Source organism: Citrus sinensis, chromosome 8 (genome assembly GCF_022201045.2).
Source record: "Citrus sinensis cultivar Valencia sweet orange chromosome 8, DVS_A1.0, whole genome shotgun sequence".
In the NCBI taxonomy this organism is placed as follows: domain Eukaryota; kingdom Viridiplantae; phylum Streptophyta; class Magnoliopsida; order Sapindales; family Rutaceae; genus Citrus; species Citrus sinensis.
In genome coordinates this window covers 16844290-16864597 of record NC_068563.1, presented here as the reverse complement: position 1 = coordinate 16864597, position 20308 = coordinate 16844290, and the positions used below count along the sequence as shown (strand labels likewise).

The window sequence follows — 20308 nt, the reverse complement described above, 5'->3', positions numbered from 1 at the left end:
TAAAAAAGTAAAGTAATTGTGATCTTGTTCCAAATAGAACTCAAACCGATGACCTCTAATAGTCAAAAGACCGTTATAATTTTTATCAATGACACTAATGTATCAATAAAAAGAAAAAAAATAGTTCTAATCTTGTTCATGATCAATTTCGAACACAAGACCTCGAGAGCCCCAGCTTTTAAGGTAAAAACTGTTGTGGTTCTTTGCTAGTCACACGAGTGTAACACTAAAGGAAAATATTTTAAGATATAATTTTTTAAAATTTATTTAGCGGCTTGAGTGAAAATTTTAGCGAGTTCTAATTGAATTTTTTCAAGTTTCCAATTAGAAATAGTGTAGTTTCAATAAATAAAAAAAAAGAAAAAGAAAAGAACTAAAAGATAAGTTAAACACATTGTCTTAAACCAAACCGTAGATAAAAGTCAACGCCACATATTTTTCTAAGTCATGAACTCATTCTTCTCCTCTCGATTTGTTTTCTCTGTCAAAGATAAGTAAACAGCAAAACCCTAAAATCCATGATATTGCACATTCTAATCAAACCCCATCGTCAATCCCAACCAAGGCCGAAGCAAAGCAATTTGTTTCTATCATGATTTGGTTCTCTTTCCTCTGGATTCATCTTCTCTATCAAAGTCAAGTAAACAGCAAAACTCTGAAATCCATGATATTGCACATTCTAATCAAACCCCATTGTCAATCCCAACCAAGGCCGAAGCAATGCAATACATCTCTATAACAATTTGGTTCTCTCTCTCCCTTTCGATCCATTCGTTTCTAAAGGTACCATTTTTTTCTTCTTAATAATTAATTTTGTAATTTATAGTTTATATTTTGCTCATACATGTTGTTTTATTGCGCTTTAACTATAGAATGGGCGTTAAAATTCTTAATTCTTTCAGTAAACTTGATTGTTTGTAACTGCCTGACACTTTCTGTCATTTCATTCTATGGAGTTTTGTTAGTAATGCTTATGATTTTATCATCACATTCAAAAAATTGCAAATTTAGAGAATGAATTTAATTATGCCATGTAGTTTAGGAGACTTATTAGATATTTCACACCATTAATTAATTTCATATGCACTTTCATTGGATTTGATGGATTATAATGTCAATGTAAATGCAACAAATAAGACGTGAATAATTGAACATTGATTATTGACTATGGCAGGCAGCTTGTCTTTTATTTTTTTGGTTGCATGATCTTTAAATTAATAATTTTTTTTTGAAAGGGAACTTTTGTTTCCTATATAGGAAACTTTTGTTTGGTTTTTAATATGACATTATTGACTTTCGACCAAAATATTTAGTTTGTTATTACTTTTTGTTGAATCTTGCATTTTTCTTTTCTAATCACCTAAATCAATATGTTCAGTTCTATCTCTCGCTTCTGAATAATCACAAAAGTATTGGGTATAAAAGTTGTTTTCATCTGGTAAGTCTTACAAATCACTCACTTTTTTTTTGTTTCTATTATTGTTGTGTTCTGAGTTTTACTTGTATTAACATTTTTTAATTATTTACATGCACGATTTTTGTTTTGTTTTTGTTGCATAGGTTATTTTGGAATTAAATTGATTGTTTTTTGATATACATATACTTATGTTTATTCTAATATGAAAGTGAAGTTTTGAAAAATGTGTATGGCATGTTTTGTTGACTTGTTGATGTGAACATGTATTTAAGTGACTTTAAGCAACAAAACTTTGCTTTGTTTTGTAATTTGTATTTTTGTTTTAAACCTAAAAGTTTGAAGTTATTTGTGCAAATTTAATTAAACTTATTAGGCTAACAATATCTAATAAATCAACAGGCCAAAATACATGTTATAGACAAAACTTGGATATTCTGTGATTGATTGTCCGATGAGTATTATGATGGGGTTGATGAATTCTTGAGGAGTTTGCCATTATTAATTTTGAAAATAGAATGTCGATTAGATGCCCATGTACCTCTTGTTGTAATATGAAGTTTTTGACCCCTGAACAAGTGAGGCTACATCTATTTAAAAAATGTTTTTTAAAAATTTATTTAGCTTGGAATTGACATGGTGAGGTAGACCCAAAACCTACCTTTGCAAAGTGCCAAGACCAGTAAAAGATTCAGCATTTTAAATGTCCGAATTACAGTAATTTGGGTGACATGGTTCATGATGATTTCAAGCACTGTGACAAAGATCCTAGTTCCTTTAAGAATATGCTTGAAGATGTTGAAAAAACCTTATATCTGGGTTCAAAGCATTCAAAGCTATCGGGTTTAATGAAATTGTACAATATAAAAGGACTTTATGGCTGGCCTGACAGTGGGTTTTCAGCTTTATTAGAAGTCTTCAATGAGATATTGCCAAATGATAATAATAAGTCTAAGTCAGTGTATGTGGCCAAAAAAACAATGAAGATATTAGTCTTAGAGTATGAGAAAATACATGCATGTCCAAATGATTGCATTTTTTTATAAGAATGAGTTCAAAAATCTTATTGAATGCCCAAGCTATGGAGCATCTAGGTGGCAAATAAGAAAAGATGGATCTAAACAAATTAAAAAAATGGATGCCTAAAAAGATATTATGGTATTTTCCAATAATTCTTAAATCCAAAAGAATGTTTCAATTACCAAAAACTGTTGAGAACTTAACATTGCATGAAAATAAAAGAACTAGAGATGGCAAGCTTTGCCACTCGGCAGATTCACTGGCTTGGCAGCTAATTGACAATAAATGGCCTGATTTTCCCCAAGAGCCGAGAAATCTTCAATTGACTTTATCATCTAATGGGATTAATCCATATAGCACACTTAACATGACTTATAGTTGTTGGCTTGTTACATTGATAACATATAATCTTTCTCTATTGTTGTGTATGAAGAGAAAGTTTATGATGTTATCTGTACTGATATATGTGTTAGCATTTATGTATTCACAATGTTGATTTTGATGATAACAAACAAAATTAAGAATGATTAAGTTTTTAAAAGCTCAAATTATTTTTTTACACATTTTAAATAAATCATTTTTTTCACATTATAAATGTTTTATATTTAATGAAAAAATGATTTTATAAAATTGGTTGTTTTTCTAGTTTATGGTCTAATTGAAAGAATTTTGAGAACTTTGAAATTAACAAGTATTGCTTAGAATTCTAGAGAAGGACTTATGTGAAAAGTTTCATATTGTTTTACGCCACAATATAATTTTATAAAGTTTTGGGGTAAAAATATAATTATGGAAAATAGTTCACCGTAGCATTCACTGTAGCAAACGACTAACCGACATCTTGATAACTGCACTAACGGCGATCCGATATCTTGAAAACGGCGATCCGACAATTTGAAATTATGTCCAACGATAACTTGGACCAGTCAAAACGGCAATCCGAATTTGAGTTAATGGCGATCCGACTTCAAGCAAAAAGTCAATAACGGCTAGTTTTCAGCTTTAACTATAAATAAGCTCAATCAAATTCAAATAAGTGTGAATCACAATATTATCATTGAGCTTGTAATCGAGAATACAACATTCATTGAGTTTTAAATTCATTCTTGATTCATTTATTCACATATTGAGCATACATTTGTAATCAAACACATTGTGTGAGAGAAAATTCATTTATAATCTTTATCATTGAGTGGTCGTAAGTGTTAGGATACACTTGGGTTAAGAGATTGAGGATAATCTCTTGTTGTAAAGGTCCATTGACACCTTGGAAGTCAATTGTAAGCGCTTGAAGCCTTGAGAGGCTTGGATAGTGAAATCCTCAATCTCGGTGTGCTTGGAGGCGTGGACGTAGGCAGGGATTGCCGAACCACGTAAAAATCCTTGTGTTTGTTTTTTCTTCCCTTACTCTTTTATTAGTGTGCTTGATTGAATTTATCATTTTTTATTCCATTATCTTTTATTAGTGTGCTTGATTGAATTTATTGTTTTTGATTCCATTAAGGCATTAGATTGAATTGTTGTGTGGCTTATTTTGCATAAGTTTTAATATCCTAATTCACCCCCCTCTTGGGTTGCCTAGTTAGTATTTCAATCTGGCCCTAAACAACCTAGAAATAATATAGATGTATACCTAGTGCCTCTGGTTGAGGACTTGAAAACCCTATGCGATATTGGAGTTGATGTGTTCGATGTATATAGGAAAGAAAATTTTAATTCACAGACTGTGTTGATGTGGGCAATTAGTTACTTCCCAGCATATAGGAACCTGTCTGAGTGTACTTTTAAGGGATACTATGGTTATCTAATTTGTGGGATAAACATATGTGTATGTTGGCTGCCGTATAGTCGAAAAATGTTATATATAAGCCATAGACAGTTTTTTAAGAACCCTTTTAAACCTTTGTCTAGTGCAGAGATCTTAAATTTAGTGATTGATATTGACACCAAGTTTGGGAAAAAAATCCAAAAAAAGTGAAAACATGATGAGGGTGAGGATAAGGGTGAGGGTAACGGTAAGGGGAAGGGTGATGGTGAGGGTGAAGGTAAGGGTAATGGTGAGAGTGAAGGCAAGGGTGATGGTGAAGGTGAATGTCAGAGTAAAGGTGATGGTGAGGATGAGGATGAGGGTGATAGTAAGTGTAATGGGGATTTAGCTTGGTTGTTGTACAAAAAGATAACACTTGTTAGTTCGCCATCAACTAGATGTGATGCACATTACGAAAAATATGTGTGAGAGCAAATATGGCACATTACTCCATTAATTTGGGAAAACAAAAGATTGAATTAATGCTAGAAAAGATCTTACCCGTCCAAAGTTTAGAGAGAAAATAAATAAAGCATTTATTGCATTAGCTCCTAATGAACAAAGTAAAGTCTTACCAATTGTCCCATGCACTTTAAGTAAGAAAGAGAAAAAAAATGTTCTGTGAAACCTTACGAGATGTTAAAGTTCTTGATGGTTATTGTTCTAACTTTAGAAATCATGTTTCAATGGATGATTGTCATCTTCACGGGCTTAAGTTTCATGATCGTCATACTTTGATGCAATAACTACTACCATTGACAATTTAAAATTGTTTGGTTGAAAATGTTAGATTTGTCATAATCAAGTTGTGCCTCTTTTTTAATTCTTTGTGTTCCATAGTAATATAACTTGATTCTCTCAGCCTCTCAACCAATTGCAAGAGGAACTTCTAACTTGTCAATTATGTGAATTGCAAAGATGTAATATTTGAATTGCTTGCTGCTTAATGCTTGGAATTTGCAATATCTATATTTATAGTAGCTAGGGATGAGGGGAAGTACTTTGTATGCTTAAGATAATCGCATGCACTTTACTTGGCATATGTATTATAGGTAAAAGCTACATAACTATGTCCAGATTTTATCCTACTATAGTTTTAAATGGAGTGGGCAGATTCATTACTTCAACATAATCTATCAATATTTTGTTGAATGCATTCAAGATGTTGTTTGGCAAAATTGATGCTAATTTTTAGTGTGTTCTGCTTGCATTTAAGGACTTTAGTGCAAACCAGAACGACCGCAGTTGTTGGATGTAGAAATGGAAGTCGTATGAAGCCCAATGTTGAATGCTAAAGTAATATTGAGTGAAGTAAAATAATTATTATAAATTATCAACTTGTTATGCAACTTCAGTAATTATTGTTACTATAGTGATACTCTTTATTTGCATGTTCTTGATTTTTGATGTTAATCATAACATATTTAAAAATAAATCTATACATTTTGTTGCTTTATTTTTTAAGTTCAAGAGTTGTGATGAGTACACTATGGATGATATTTCGCAACTTCGCGATGAGTGGGCCACGTATGTTTCAAAGTTAATTGTAGCACACAATAATCAAGTAAAATTATATGTATATTTTTGCTTGTAAATATCCAAGAATTTGCATACTAGCTAATTGATTGTATATGTTGTGCTTGTAGGTGGTGCTTGTAGGTGGGAAAGGAAAAGGGAAAGGGAAAGGCGAAGTTCAAGGAGCAGATGTACTCGAGATAATTGATTGATTTCTGTAAACTTTCACTATGTTGTTTTCAAACTATATTTGAAATATTTGTTTTACTGAGATATTTGTATTAGTGTTTGATTTGATACTTATTTAAATTTTATTAGGAATCCTATATTTAATTATTCAGTTTAGTGGTTCAGCTTAGTTTTAATATTTTCTTTAAATAACACCATTTGCTTGGCAAAACTAAAATAACAATGAAAACAGTAGAGTAACAACAAAAATGCTAAACTATAAATTCGACTAAAAGTCATTGACAATAAAAAAAATATATCAGAAAGTACCAGCTCTATTGGGGTGATCATACTAATGATACTATAATAATACTAATTACTGACATTAAAGTATTAGTATATGTATTCTATCATGTCATATTTGTGGGTATAAAAACAAACAATTGTCATGTAATAATTGTTAGAAAACATTGTCACAATGGTGAAACAAAATTTTGACATGTAATAATTGTTCGTAAACACTATCATTAAAGTGTCATAATATTAGTGATACTATCATGAAACGAACTTTTGACACATAATAATTATTAGTAACTTCTATCACCATAGTGACTTAAAAGTTGTAATATTGTAGTAATAGTAATCTTTAACACCACTTACAAGTGTCACTATTTTTCTAACTACTAGATTATTGACACTATTAATAAGTGTCACTAAAAGTAATTATTGACATTAGAATAATGTTAGTAAAGATCATTTTTCCAATAGTGATATGAATAAGACACGACATGTACACGATGCGATTGAACGAATTGACACCCCTAGTCCAACCAACTCTTTCGATGGCTAAATTCTTCTTAGTTCTTAAAGTTCAAGTTAATTGCCTGGTTAGTTATGATATTTTTAAAAATTACCTAAAATTTATATGTCGTTATTTCTATTGTTGTCCAATTGAATTCTTTAGTACTTGAAGTTCAGGTTAATTGTTTAGTTAATTCTTTATATTTTAAAAATTACCTAAAATTTCTATGTGATTACTTTTATAATTACATTTTTGTTCTATTTTACATTATATCAGACATGCGGAGGCATATTGTTGATGTTTATTGCTATAGGTTTCAATGTGCAAATGTACACAATAAGTAATATAATGATGAGCATTCATATCGTTTCCACATGGATTAATGTTATATGACTTATTACAACAATCTTAATAGTGAAATTTTAGTCTATATTAAAATAATTAATGAACCAACAATAAACAAAATACAATATAAAAAATCTCTAGTCAAAGTCAAAGATGCACTCAATGAAAAAGGAGTAGTTAAATGCTTAAACTCATTTAATGGTATTGATAATTTTTTCAATTATGGTACTGTTACTACAACATCTACTACAACACTGAGTAAAATCCTTCATACATCCTCAGCTGTTGTAAATTGGATATCTTATATTCATCATATATCCTCACTTAATAGTATTGACTTTTTTTCAATTATGATATTGTTGCTACAACATTGAGTAGAATCCTTTATACGTCCTCAACTGTCGCATGTTGGATATCTTATATCTAAATGCAACTTAACAGTGACTAGTTGTTATGCTAACATTAGATACAATATTATATATTCTAGATTCCAATTGTCATACAAGGTGAATCCTTATGTCTATTTCTTCACTAATCTTAGATCAAGTATGACCCTATTTAAATTGAAATTAACTCAACTTGGGAAACTTAATCTAAAACTATGTATTGTCTTAATTTGTTCTATTAAGTTAGACATTTTTTAAGCTCCTTCTTAGTTAGTATCCACTAAATGGGCTTTCAACTGAATAGGGATTTGCAATAAATAAAATCAAAATAAAATACTACAGCAGATTCTACACAATGCACATATATAAGTCAAATGACCATTAAGCCTGTTTAACACCCAACTACATCAAATTTAGTTCATGATATGCGATAAAATAGTAAAACTACTCGTTTTTGCCATTAAATACATTCCCATAGAGAGATAAAAACAAGAAAATAAAAATAAGGATTGAGTTCCGCTAGGTCTTTGCGATCTCGCCTTCTTTTTCTTCTGGAATCCCTTGCTGCAGCCCTCAACTCTCTCTTGTTCTCTTTTTTCTTTTGTTTTCTCAGTTATTTTTCTTGAGTGACGACTCTCCCTTGTTTCTTTCGCGTGTGCTCTTTTTATATATTGGAATTAGGGCAACCAAAAGCATGTGGCCACGTGTCTCGTTTTTTGGAAACCTTCGATCACATGTCTTTTTGTGCCACCTATTGCTGCTTTGTCAGTTAACACACACATAATCTTGTATACAGTTGCTCATGGATTACTGCAGCAATGGCTACAACATTTTCTCTTATTCAGACTTGTTTTAGTTCATCTGCGGACAAGTTTTTGTCATCTCTGCAATTATGTTACCGTAGCGTTCCAGTAATAAAGCTTGAGCTTTTTGGTCACCTACAATCATGTACATAATCAAAGCACAAAGTAATCTAAAACACAATTAATTTATTAAAACTAAACTTAAATAGATGTTCATGCAAAATGTAACTAAAAATGAAAAAAAAACACATCATTTACTTTCTAAGTAATATTGATTTAAGTCTAAAAATACCATGATAACTCTAATTTCATAGAGTTATCACACCCTCAAACTTAAACCATTACTTTTCCTTAAATAATGACAACAATATTAACACTTCACTCACACAATCTTGCAATAAACAACTTAGCTCTGTCATCTAGCTTGCTCGGATTCATCAACCCTCAGATCTCATTCTTAAACATACAAAATCACCAGCTGCATTTTCAATTCTAGACTTAGGTCTTATTCTATCCAGAGTGTGTGTGTGGCACTACATAAGGGCAGAAAGGTCAAAACAATATTCGAAAAAATGTCTGGTGATAAAGGAGGCCTTATCCTAAAAGATTGGTTGATTCTCTGACCCTCTAGCTTGAGCATCAGAGTGTGGTCGCTGGTCCACCCCCATCTCCAATTCTAATCTCTTTTTCATTGTTTTTAAAGTCTAAGATGACTTTGCAAGCTTTCTGAGACCATATTCGAACCTTTACTATTTCCACCATCCTCTCACTCTTCCTTCATCTCCAAAAAGACAGCCTATACACCCCGACTAAGTGAGGTACCCTACATCCCAACAAAAATAAATTGATTGTTCCTAGCTAGGTTTGTAGCTTCCACTCACACCTTAAAATCTACTAAAAACACATACCATAAATTCACTATAAGTTGAGCTTTGATACCATATCACACTTAATCAAACCATTGTATTAAGAGGACAAGAAAATTGACTTTTATTTCAAATCTTCCAATGTACAATGCTTTTATATTGCATAGGTTCAAAAAGGATACATCTATAGAAACCTATAGGCCTAACTTAACCCAAAAGCTAGCTTAAAAGTTAAGAGTTAAGAGTTGTCCAAGTCTTATGTACTTAACCTAAGTTGAATACTTAGTCAATGTGGGATATTCTTCCTGACACCACCCGTTGGGTGTAAGCCAATCTTTTCCATTGGTCTTTGTCAAATGGTAAGCTAGTATGGGCTTACTCGTGCATAAGTTTGTCTTTGATACCATATAAGAGCCTACAGGCCTAACTCAAAGGTTGAGGGTTATCCAAGTTTCCTATATGTAGCCTAAGTTCAATAAAGGAAGTTAAAAGCAATCTTCAACAATCATGAGCTCCAAAAGAGCTAGATGTCATGTAAATGCACTTTACTAATCATGGTACTTTGAGGTATAAAAAAAAAAAAGAACTTGTGCAGTTATACTAGACAATTGTGCATTGTATTATTTTTCCTTCAACTAAGTTTTGTCTCATTAGGTTTTGTTGGCAAGGTTTTAATAAGGCAGTACTAAGCATATCTAAATTCATACACATAAAAAAAGTTGTATGTAATAAAATAGTAAATTCAAGGGGAACGTTATAAAGATCGATGACTTTACATTGTTATTTGCGAAAACCCTATTATGCTTGAGTGAAATATCCAGAGCCTCAACTATAATAACTTGAAAATATAAAAAGAGAGAGGATGTGAGTGTTTGTGTTTATCCAAAGTATATTTAATGCTCAATAAAGGATGTCTTTTTACCCTGTGGTTGAGAGGCCTTAAAGACGTATATTAAATTTAGGACGTGTTATGTTTATTAGATAAAAATGATTGTTGGGTCTATCTTTAGTAGATTAGATTGTTAATGGGTCACTGAAATTCATTACACACGAGTACAATTTGGGTTTAAGAATCGAAAAATGTTTCACCAAATAACCTACTAAAACATTATATTAATAATTCAATATCTTAATATCTCAAATTATTAAGTTTTAAAGAAAAAAATTGATTTAAGTTTTACCCACCTCTACCTTTTTTAATTAAAAATTAATAAAAATTTTATAAACTTTCTATTCATGTAATTTTTTTACAAATATTAAAATACTTAAGTATTTACTATAAAAACTTAGAGTCGGTATTATATCTTCTAAACTTTAAGAAAAATTTATTCTCCAAACATAATGCTACCCAAGTAATGTAAATCTTCTTTCTTTTATTATTATTAGTATTTAAAATTTTAACACTTTCTTTTATTATTATTAGTATTGGTGCCTATAACTACTGGTAGTTCATTTTTCCTCCTTTTTTATTTTTTGTTTCCGTAAGTGTATGCTATACACATTATGCAAGTTTATGTGGAATCAATTTGAAGTGCAATAGGCGACAAGCTCACTGTTACTCAAGAAATTGTATAAACAAGTACAAAATAAGTCACGTTAAACATCAATAATTATTTTCTTAAGATTTTCTTTTGTTTAGTTTTATATTATAAAAATATATATATTGTAAAATCTTATGTAAGTTTTAAATTAAAAATATGCAGCAATTCTTTTTTATATTTTTTAAATTGCAAGGAGGGGATTAAATAGGTTGAATTTGGTAATGAGACTAAAGAAGGAATAAGTTGGAGCTTCCAGTCCTTGACCCAATAAGTTAATAGGTAGGTTCCAATAAGTATAATCTAACATGATATGACTTAAGGCTAATCCCAAATTAAAATTTTCAGTCATTTATCACTTTTACAATTTGAACACGTTGGGACGGATGGTAACAGACATAGACTATGGCACTTGAAAGATTTTTGAAAAAAAAAATTAATATGAAAATGTCATGTACTAAATTATAATAGGAGTTCAAAAATATCCTAAAATTAAGTATATTTCCAGTATCTTTAGTCTTTTGTATCTTAGGCCCTATATTTTACTATAAATGTTCTAATCACTCACATTACCTCTAAAAATCTTACAAATTTATTATAATTTTATTATAATTTATCTTTACTCGTAACAAATTCTAAATCTCTTCTTATGTTTAATATTCGACTCAAAAATATATTTTTTAATCTGTCTATAAATTTATTGTTGTTCCAATCTTTGACAATGTAATAAAAATGCAAGGTCTGGAAAATGCTTTCATGTAGTATTATATTAACATGTGTAAAATATAAATAATTATATACAAAATTCAAGTTGACTTCTAAAGACTAGTAATGGAAAGCAACTAAATACAAAGTTGTGCAATCTCTAAAATTAAGTAAATAAAAGTAGGAAAGTATATAAATTTGGAGAACAAAATATTTTGTAATTGAAAGGATAATATGTAGTGCATCAAGCCAATCATTTATATTCTTCAACACTCCCTCCTCAAAATAGTAGTGACACGACACAAAAGTGGTTGAGTACTCCTAAGTATAAGAGTGTCTACTTATAATATAAACTAGTGAGTTTTGGGGTCGAACTACAGAGAATTTAAAAATCTAGATGTCAATTAATATCTTATGTTTTCAATTAGCAGAGTAGTCGCAAAAAATAGATTCTTGAAAGTCATACGAGAAATAAAAAGTAGCTCGAAGACAAAATATCAACATCTTTAAATTTATTATTGAGTAGTATTTTTTTTAAATTGCTCTACCATTTTTTAAAAGCTTACTAAAATAATATAATTGCAATAATTAAGGCCTATTCATTATCTTATTTTGAGTCCCATACAAATTTTCATATCCTGAAAACAAGTTGAATAATTGTTCAGTACAATGTTATGATAAAATAAATTATAAAACACAAAATAAAAATCTCACTTTTTACTCGTAAAGCTAAAGAACGACTTTTTATTATTTTGTTGAATTCCGAGAATGCAAGCCATCACTAATTTCTCTCTCCTAGAAATGCCAGCCGATCTCACTCTTTTTCCTTCTTCTTATCAATTAATTTCTATTTACCGGAACAAACCCGAATCTTCCAAAATATCTATTGGCAAAAATTGGTGAGATTGGAAGGAGAGGAGATTAGCACCCTTTCATAACTTGGAAGGATATTAACACCATATCAAACCTCTCTCTTTCTCTCTCATCTGTATCTAAATTTAGTGTCCATGGAAATTGGAATGGGTTTTGTGAGATTGATAATATCCAAACATCTAATGCTGCAATTAGTTTTGTGATTTAAAATTTGATGTTAAATTAAATAAAACTAAGTTTTCGAGAAGTTTAGGGGATTTATGATTATAGAGTGTTGGAAAATTGATGGGTGAAGCAGACACGTAGCTAAAGTGAAATTGAGAAATAATGAGACACAAAATCACATAAGGACACCAGAAATTACATGGTTCGGCTTTCATCCTCCGTCCACGGGCGAAAACAGAAGGAAAATATTTTACTAGTAAAAAGGAGTTACAAGTATTGTAGTATTTTAGCTCACTTTCCAAAATCCCAATACACCAAAACTCTCAAATCACTATAGCACGAGCTTATAATTTCAAGCTCTCTAAACTCTCTCTCTCAAATGCTAAATTACTCTCTCTCAAATGGAATGAATTTGCTCATTCTCTTTGTTTATATTTATAGAGAAAGTTTTGGCACTATTCATCAATTATATATTATTTTTAGGGTCCGCCTAACTTACGTTCAACGTAAGTTACGCTCAGCCCGTCTAATTTCATATAGTCCCCCTATACTCTATACTATTTATATTTTATTCATAAATATTATAAATTTTTTGAAATGTAAAATTTCGTTTAATCCCCTTATACTCAATTTTATTTTATTAAAACCATAGAGTATGAATTCGCCCCCATAATTTTAAATTCTCAAAATAACCTTCATTTAATTAAAAATATAATTATTGTTAAATGAATTATAATTATAATTATAATTTTATTATAATCATAAATATTTTTTAATAGATGATTGTTATTATTAATAACGATAATAAAAAATATTATAATTAATTAATCTATTAACAATAATTAATAATATTTTTATTAAATTGTTAGTAATAATAATAATAATTAATGATAATCAACATATTTATGATTATAATAAAATGGAATAAACACTGAATCTATATTTATATAGGAGACTCTTTTATATTTCTATACATTTTAATTTCAAGTACTTTTAGGATTTTTTTGTTACCTTCATAAATAATGATTTTGTAGGCATCTCATTATTAAACGGTCATTTTTAAGTGTTTTTTGCTAAGTTGTTACACATTCGAGGATGTAAACACATTTTTCTTGCTTCTATTTTTTAAATACAAAATTATTTTTATTGGGTCAAGCTTAAAATTCTGACAGAAATTATCATTCATTGGTCTCTTGAAACCCGATAATGAGTATTTAAAGTCGAAGGTAGCATTAGCAATATATTTACTATTAGTTAGATAATCATTAATTATTATTATTATTATTATTATTATTATTATTATTATTAACAATTTATAATGCTTTTTATTCTTGTTATTAATAATAACAATAATCTATTAAAAAATATAATTATAATTAGGGTCCGCCTAACTTACGTTCAACGTAAGTTACGCTCAGCCCGTCCAATTTCATATAATCCCCCTATACTCTATATTATTTATATTTTATTCATAAATATTATAATTTTTTGAAATGTAAAATTTCGTTTAACCCCCTTATACTCAATTTTATTTTATTAAAACCATAGAGTATGAATTCGCCCCCATAATTTTAAATTCTCAAAATAACCTCCATTTAATTAAAAATATAATTATTGTTAAATGAATTATAATTATAATTATAATTTTATTATAATCATAAATATTTTTTTAATAGATTATTGTTATTAAAATAAAATTTTGTTTAGCCCCCTCTACTCAATTTTATTTTATTAAAACCATAGAGTATAAATTCGCCCCCATAATTTTAAATTATCAAAATAACCTCCATTTAATTAAAAATATAATTATTTTTAAATGAATTATAATTATAATTATAATTTTATTATAATCATAAATATTTTTTAATAGATTATTGTTATTATTAATAACAAGAATAAAAAGCATTATAAATTGTTAATAATAATAATAATAATAATAATTAATGATTATCTAACTAATAGTAAATATATTGCTAATGCTACCTTCGACTTTAAATACTCATTATCGGGTTTCAAGAGACCAATGAATGATAATTTCTGTCAGAATTTTAAGCTTGACCCAATAAAAATAATTTTGTATTTAAAAAATAGAAGCAAGAAAAATGTGTTTACATCCTCGAATGTGTAACAACTTAGCAAAAAGCACTTAAAAATGACCGTTTAATAATGAGATGCCTACAAAATCATTATTTATGAAGGTAACAAAAAAATCCTAAAAGTACTTGAAATTAAAATGTATAGAAATATAAAAGAGTCTCCTATATAAATATAGACTCAGTGTTTATTCCATTTTATTATAATCATAAATATGTTGATTATCATTAATTATTATTATTATTACTAACAATTTAATAAAAATATTATTAATTATTGTTAATAGATTAATTAATTATAATATTTTTTATTATCGTTATTAATAATAACAATAATCTATTAAAAAATATTTATGATTATAATTATAATTATAATTCATTTAACAATAATTATATTTTTAATTAAATGGAGGTTATTTTGAGAATTTAAAATTATGGGGGCGAATTCATACTCTATGGTTTTAATAAAATAAAATTGAGTATAAGGGGGTTAAACGAAATTTTACATTTCAAAAAATTTATAATATTTATGAATAAAATATAAATAGTATAGAGTATAGGGGGACTATATGAAATTGGACGGGCTGAGCGTAACTTACGTTGAACGTAAGTTAGGCGGACCCTTATTTTTATTATTTTTATATTTTTTCTCTTTACCCTTTTTGGCCCGTTTCTATTTTTTCCTTCTTTCTCCATTTTTCTTTTGTTCTAGTCAAAAAAGGAAGCAATGCCTTCTTCCTCAAAATGGGCGGGCCCACCTTCTAGAACAGTGGTGCCCGCATGCTATATTTTTGTCATTCTCCCACTTAGAGATTTGATTGAGAACCAATCAATCTCCACACCATCCTTTCTGCTTCGCCACTATCATGTTGCTTATGTCTTTGATAGGCCACAAGAGGATCTTTTCCAGATAAACTTGTCAGCATTGATCGGCTTTGTCAAAATATCTGCTAGGTTCTCATTGGTATGGATTTTCTGCAAATACACACTTCCATCTTCCACTACTTCACGAATGAAGTGATACTGTACCCCCATGTGCTTTGTCCTGAAATAAAATGATGGATTCCTTGCAATGTGCAAGGCACTCTGACTGTCATAAAACACAAAAATTTTCCCTTGTTTGTGTCCGAGCTCTTCCAATAACCTTTGTATCCAAATAGCTTCCTTGCAAGCTTGTGTAACTGCCATATATTCTGCTTTTTTAGTAGATAAAGCCACAATGGTTTGTAGTTTTGAAACCCAACTTACAACAGCTTCCGCAAGTATAAACACATAGCCAGTAATGGATTTCATTTTATCAAGGTCTCCTGCAAAATCTGAATCCACATAGCCTCTGACAATAAATTCTAATCCTCCATAACATAATGCAACATCTAAAGTCCTTTGATATATCTCATAATTCTCTTTACAGCTATCCAATGCTCTCCACCAAGATTCGTCATGTATCGACTGACTGCTCCCACTGCTTGTGCAATGTCCGGTCTATTACATATCATAGCGAACATCAAACTTCCCACTGCTGATGCATATGGTACTCGAGACATTTGCTTCCTCTCTGCTTCATTGCTAAAACACATGCTTGAGGATAATTTGAAATTAACGGGAAGTGGGGTAGAAATTGACTTACAATCGTGCATACTGAAGCGTCGCAAGATTTTCTTCAAGTAGTTCTTCTGAGAAAGCCAAATCTTCCTGTTATTTCTGTCTCGGTGAATTTGCATCCCTAGAATATTGTTTGTTGGTCCCAAGTCCGTCATTTCAAACTCCCTAGCCAATTGTACCTTCAATTCTTAGATTCAATCTTTGTTGAGATCTGCTACCAACATGTCATCGACATACAACAGCAAAATTATGAAATCATTATCTTCAAATCTTTTGTAATATGCACAATGGTCTGAACTGAGTATGTTATATCCAATGCTTATGATGAAGGAATCAAGTCTGAACTGAGTATGCACAATGGCTTGTTTGAAATCGTATAGAGATTTGTTCAACCTGCAAACCAAGTTCTCATTTCCCTTTTCATCAAAACCTTCTAGTTGGAGCATATAAATTTCTTCTTCAAGTTCTCCATGAAGAAATGCAGTTTTCACATCTAACTGCTCTAAATATACGTTAAATGTAGTACACATTGCCAATATTATTCTGATTGTTATAAGTCGAACCACTGGAGAAAATATCTCTTTGAAGTCAATACCTTCTTTCTGAGCATATCATTTCACCACCAATCTTACACGATATCGCTCCACTTGGTCATTGCTATCACGTTTGATCTTATAGACCCATTTGTTTCCAATGGCTTTTCTTCCATGTGGTAGTGATACAAATTCCCATGTCTTATTCTTGTGTAGAGCTTCAATTTCTTCATGCATTGCTGTCATTCACAAAGTAACATCTGAGCTGTTTAAAGTTTCATGGAAAGTTTATGGATCTCCATCCTCTATTAAAAGACGGTATGCAACATTAATCTTTGTAACATACTCCGAGTGCCACGCTGGCGGTCGTCTCTCATGAGTTGACTGACGAACTTCTGGAGCCTCGAACTCGACTAGTTCTTATTCCTCGTGCGCTGCTGCTGCTTCAGAAGAATTTGAATCTTCTTTTTCCAGATTATTTTTCACATACACTGGTACAATCTCTGACTTTTCTTTTACAGTGCTATCATCATCATCATCTCTCCTTTGCAGTTGATCTTCTACAAAGATAACATCTTTACTGATGACGATCTTATGGGCAGTGGGGTCCCACAGACAATACCCCTTTACTTTATCAGTATACCCCAAGAAGATATATTTCTTAGATTTTAGATCTAACTTTATTCTTTCTTGAGCATTGTACATCACATACATAGGATATCCAAATCCATGTAAGTGGGAGTAATTAACTAGCTTTCCAGTCCACATCTCCATCGTTGTCTTCAGCCCAATAGTTGTGGATGGCGACCGATTTACTATAAAACATGCAATTTTGGTTGTTTCTGCTCAGAATGAATTGGGTAGACCAATAGTCCTCAACATAGCTCTTATCCTTTCTGTAAAAGTCATATTCATCCGCTTTGCCACTCCAGTTTGTTGAGGAGTATATGCCAACGTGAACTGGCTCTGAATACCTTCTTACTTACAAAAAGCAAGAAACTTGCCATCTGTATACTTTCCATCATTATCCGTCCTCAAGCACTTGATCCTTTTGTCAGATTCAAGTTCCACCTGCGCTTTGTATTCTTTAAACACTGGAAATACATCTAACTTATTCTTAATTGGATACACCTAACATTTCCTAGAATAATCATCAATGAAAGTCATCATGTACTTTGCACCTCCCATGGATATGTCTGGTGATTCCCAAACATCAGAGTGAACTAAGTCTAGAATGCATTTATTTCTAACAATAAATCTATTGGACTTTAATCTATGATGTTTACTTGTAACACAATGCTCGCAAAATGGTAAGCTTACCGATTTGAGCTCTCGAAGTAATTTTCGCTCAGAGATAATCTTCAAACCTTGTTCCGACATATGGCTAAGTTTGAGATGCCACATCATCGTTGACTCTTCTCTATTTAATGCGACGCACGCATCTGCCTCCTGTAGTGTTTCTCCTTTATGCATGAATAGATTAGCACTGATCTTTTCTGCCTTTATCAATACAAGCGCACCTTAACAATCTTCATAATTTCATTCTCCACATGAGTTAATACCTATGACTATCCATTTATCCCAAAGACAATATATTTTTCTTCAGGCCGTTGACATGTCGTACTTTCCCAATTGTGCGAATTGTACCATCAAACATTTTTATTTTTATAGTACCAATCCCAGCGATCTCCAAGTCATGATTATCTCCCATATGTACAGATCCTCCTGAAATAGGTTCATATATGTGGAACCATTCTCTCCAAGAGGTCATGTGCCAGGTAGCTCCTGAGTCTATAAGCCAGACATCAGATAGCCGTTTTCTGCCTTCTGAAACAATTGTTGCCTCACTGTAGAGAATTTTGCCATCATTCGAGGTACTTGCTACACACCCCTGAGTATTTGATGACTCGAGTTCTTTGCCCTCATTTCTCTTCTGGTTACTCCAACACTCTTTCTTAACGTGCCATTTCTTGTCACAGTTGTAGCATTTAACATTCTTCTTACTTCTGGATTTTGATCTACCATGATTGTGACTCCCATTGTGGCCACATTCAGTTGATCTCCCTCTCGTCACCGATAGCACCTTCGCTTGCTTCGAACTTGCTTGTCTGTTTTCATTATTTTTCCTCCTACTCTCCTCATTTAATACGGAGGCTGCAACATCGTCGAAAACCAGACTGTCCGTTGGATTGTTGTTCATCAAGTTGATAATGAGTTGATCATACGAATCTAGTAGACTTTGAAGTAGAAGCTCTGCATATTTATTTTCTTTTATTTTATGACCCAACATTGTGAGTTGTGAAAATAGAGTTTTCAAGGTGTTGATATGGTCGGTCACCATTGTAGATTCCACCATTCGAAGAGTATAGAGTTTCCTCTTCAAGAAGATTTTGTTGTGTAATGACTTAGCCTCGTACAATTTTGAGAGAGTATCTCATATTTCCTTCAATTTCTTTTTCTCCTCCACAGTGGATAACACCCCATCTACAAGTCCCAAGTGTAGATCAGCAATTGCATTGTCGTCTATCTCATTCCACTTTTCATTATCAGTTATCTCCATGGGCATTTCTCCAATTGCTGCTAAGCAATTATTTTTTCTCAAAATTGCCCGCATCTTCATTTTTTACAATGAGAAATTTTTCTCATTGAACTTCTCAATTTCATACTTTACCGCTATTTTGTTGATAAATATTGCACACAAGCTAGTGTACCACCCTGAATAATTGTGAGTATGTGTGAGAATGCACACCAGAAAAGTTCTCAGGAAAGACTGAAGGGGTCACAATGGTCCCACTTAAAACCCAGATTCTTTAGGCTCTTATTGCCTTTGTGACAGAACTTTCCTAGACATGTAGAAAACCACACAGTTGCTCAACTCATACCATTATTCCCTGCTTTGCACTACAAAATTCTTAGATCGCTCCCACCATTTCTCGTGAATAGTACCATATATATAAACAGTGTCGTATACGTGAACAATACCGTATACGTGAATAGTATCATATACGTGAATAGTATCCAACTCCAAAAATACAACAAATAGCTCTTATACCACACAGTTGCTCTACTCATACCACTATTCCCTGCTTTGCACAACAAAATTCTTAGATCGCTTCCACCGTTTCTCGTTCACAGTACCATATATATGAACAGTGCCGTATATGAACAATATCGTATACGTGAATAGTATCGTGTATGTGAACAATGCCGTATACGTAAATAGTACCCAACTCTAAAAATACAACAAATAGCTCTTATACCACTGTTAGGAAATTGATGGATGAAGCAGACACTCAGCTAAAGTGAAATTAAGAAATAATGAGACACAAAATCACACAGGGACACCAAAAATTACGTGGTTCGGTTTTCAGCCTACGTTCACAGGCGAAAATAGAAAAAAATATTTTACTAATAAAAATGAGTTACAAGTATATAGTATTTTAGCTCACTTCCCAAAATCTCAATACACCCAAACTCTCAAATCACTATAACACGAGCTTATAATTTCAAGCTCTCTAAACTCTCTCTCTAAAATGCTAAATCACTCTCTCTCAAATGGAATGAATTTGCTCATTCTCTTCGTTTCTATTTATAGAGAATGTTTTGGCACTATTCATCAATTATATATTATTTTTATTATTTTTTTAATTTTTTCTTTACCCTTTTCGGCCCG

General features: G+C 31.1%; 1 long non-coding RNA gene across 2 annotated transcripts; it reads left to right on the top strand.

Moving 5' to 3' along the window:
* Positions 1-240: 240 nt before the first annotated feature.
* Positions 241-6109, top strand: LOC102620708 (uncharacterized). 2 transcript variants are annotated; one of them, XR_372707.4, is made up of 3 exons: positions 399-783; positions 1379-1438; positions 5888-6109. It is a non-coding gene; the product is annotated as an uncharacterized LOC102620708 (long non-coding RNA). The 2 variants fall into 2 exon arrangements; XR_008051331.1 differs by lacking the exon at positions 1379-1438 and having other exon boundaries at positions 241-783.
* The last annotated feature ends 14199 nt before the right edge of the window (positions 6110-20308 follow it).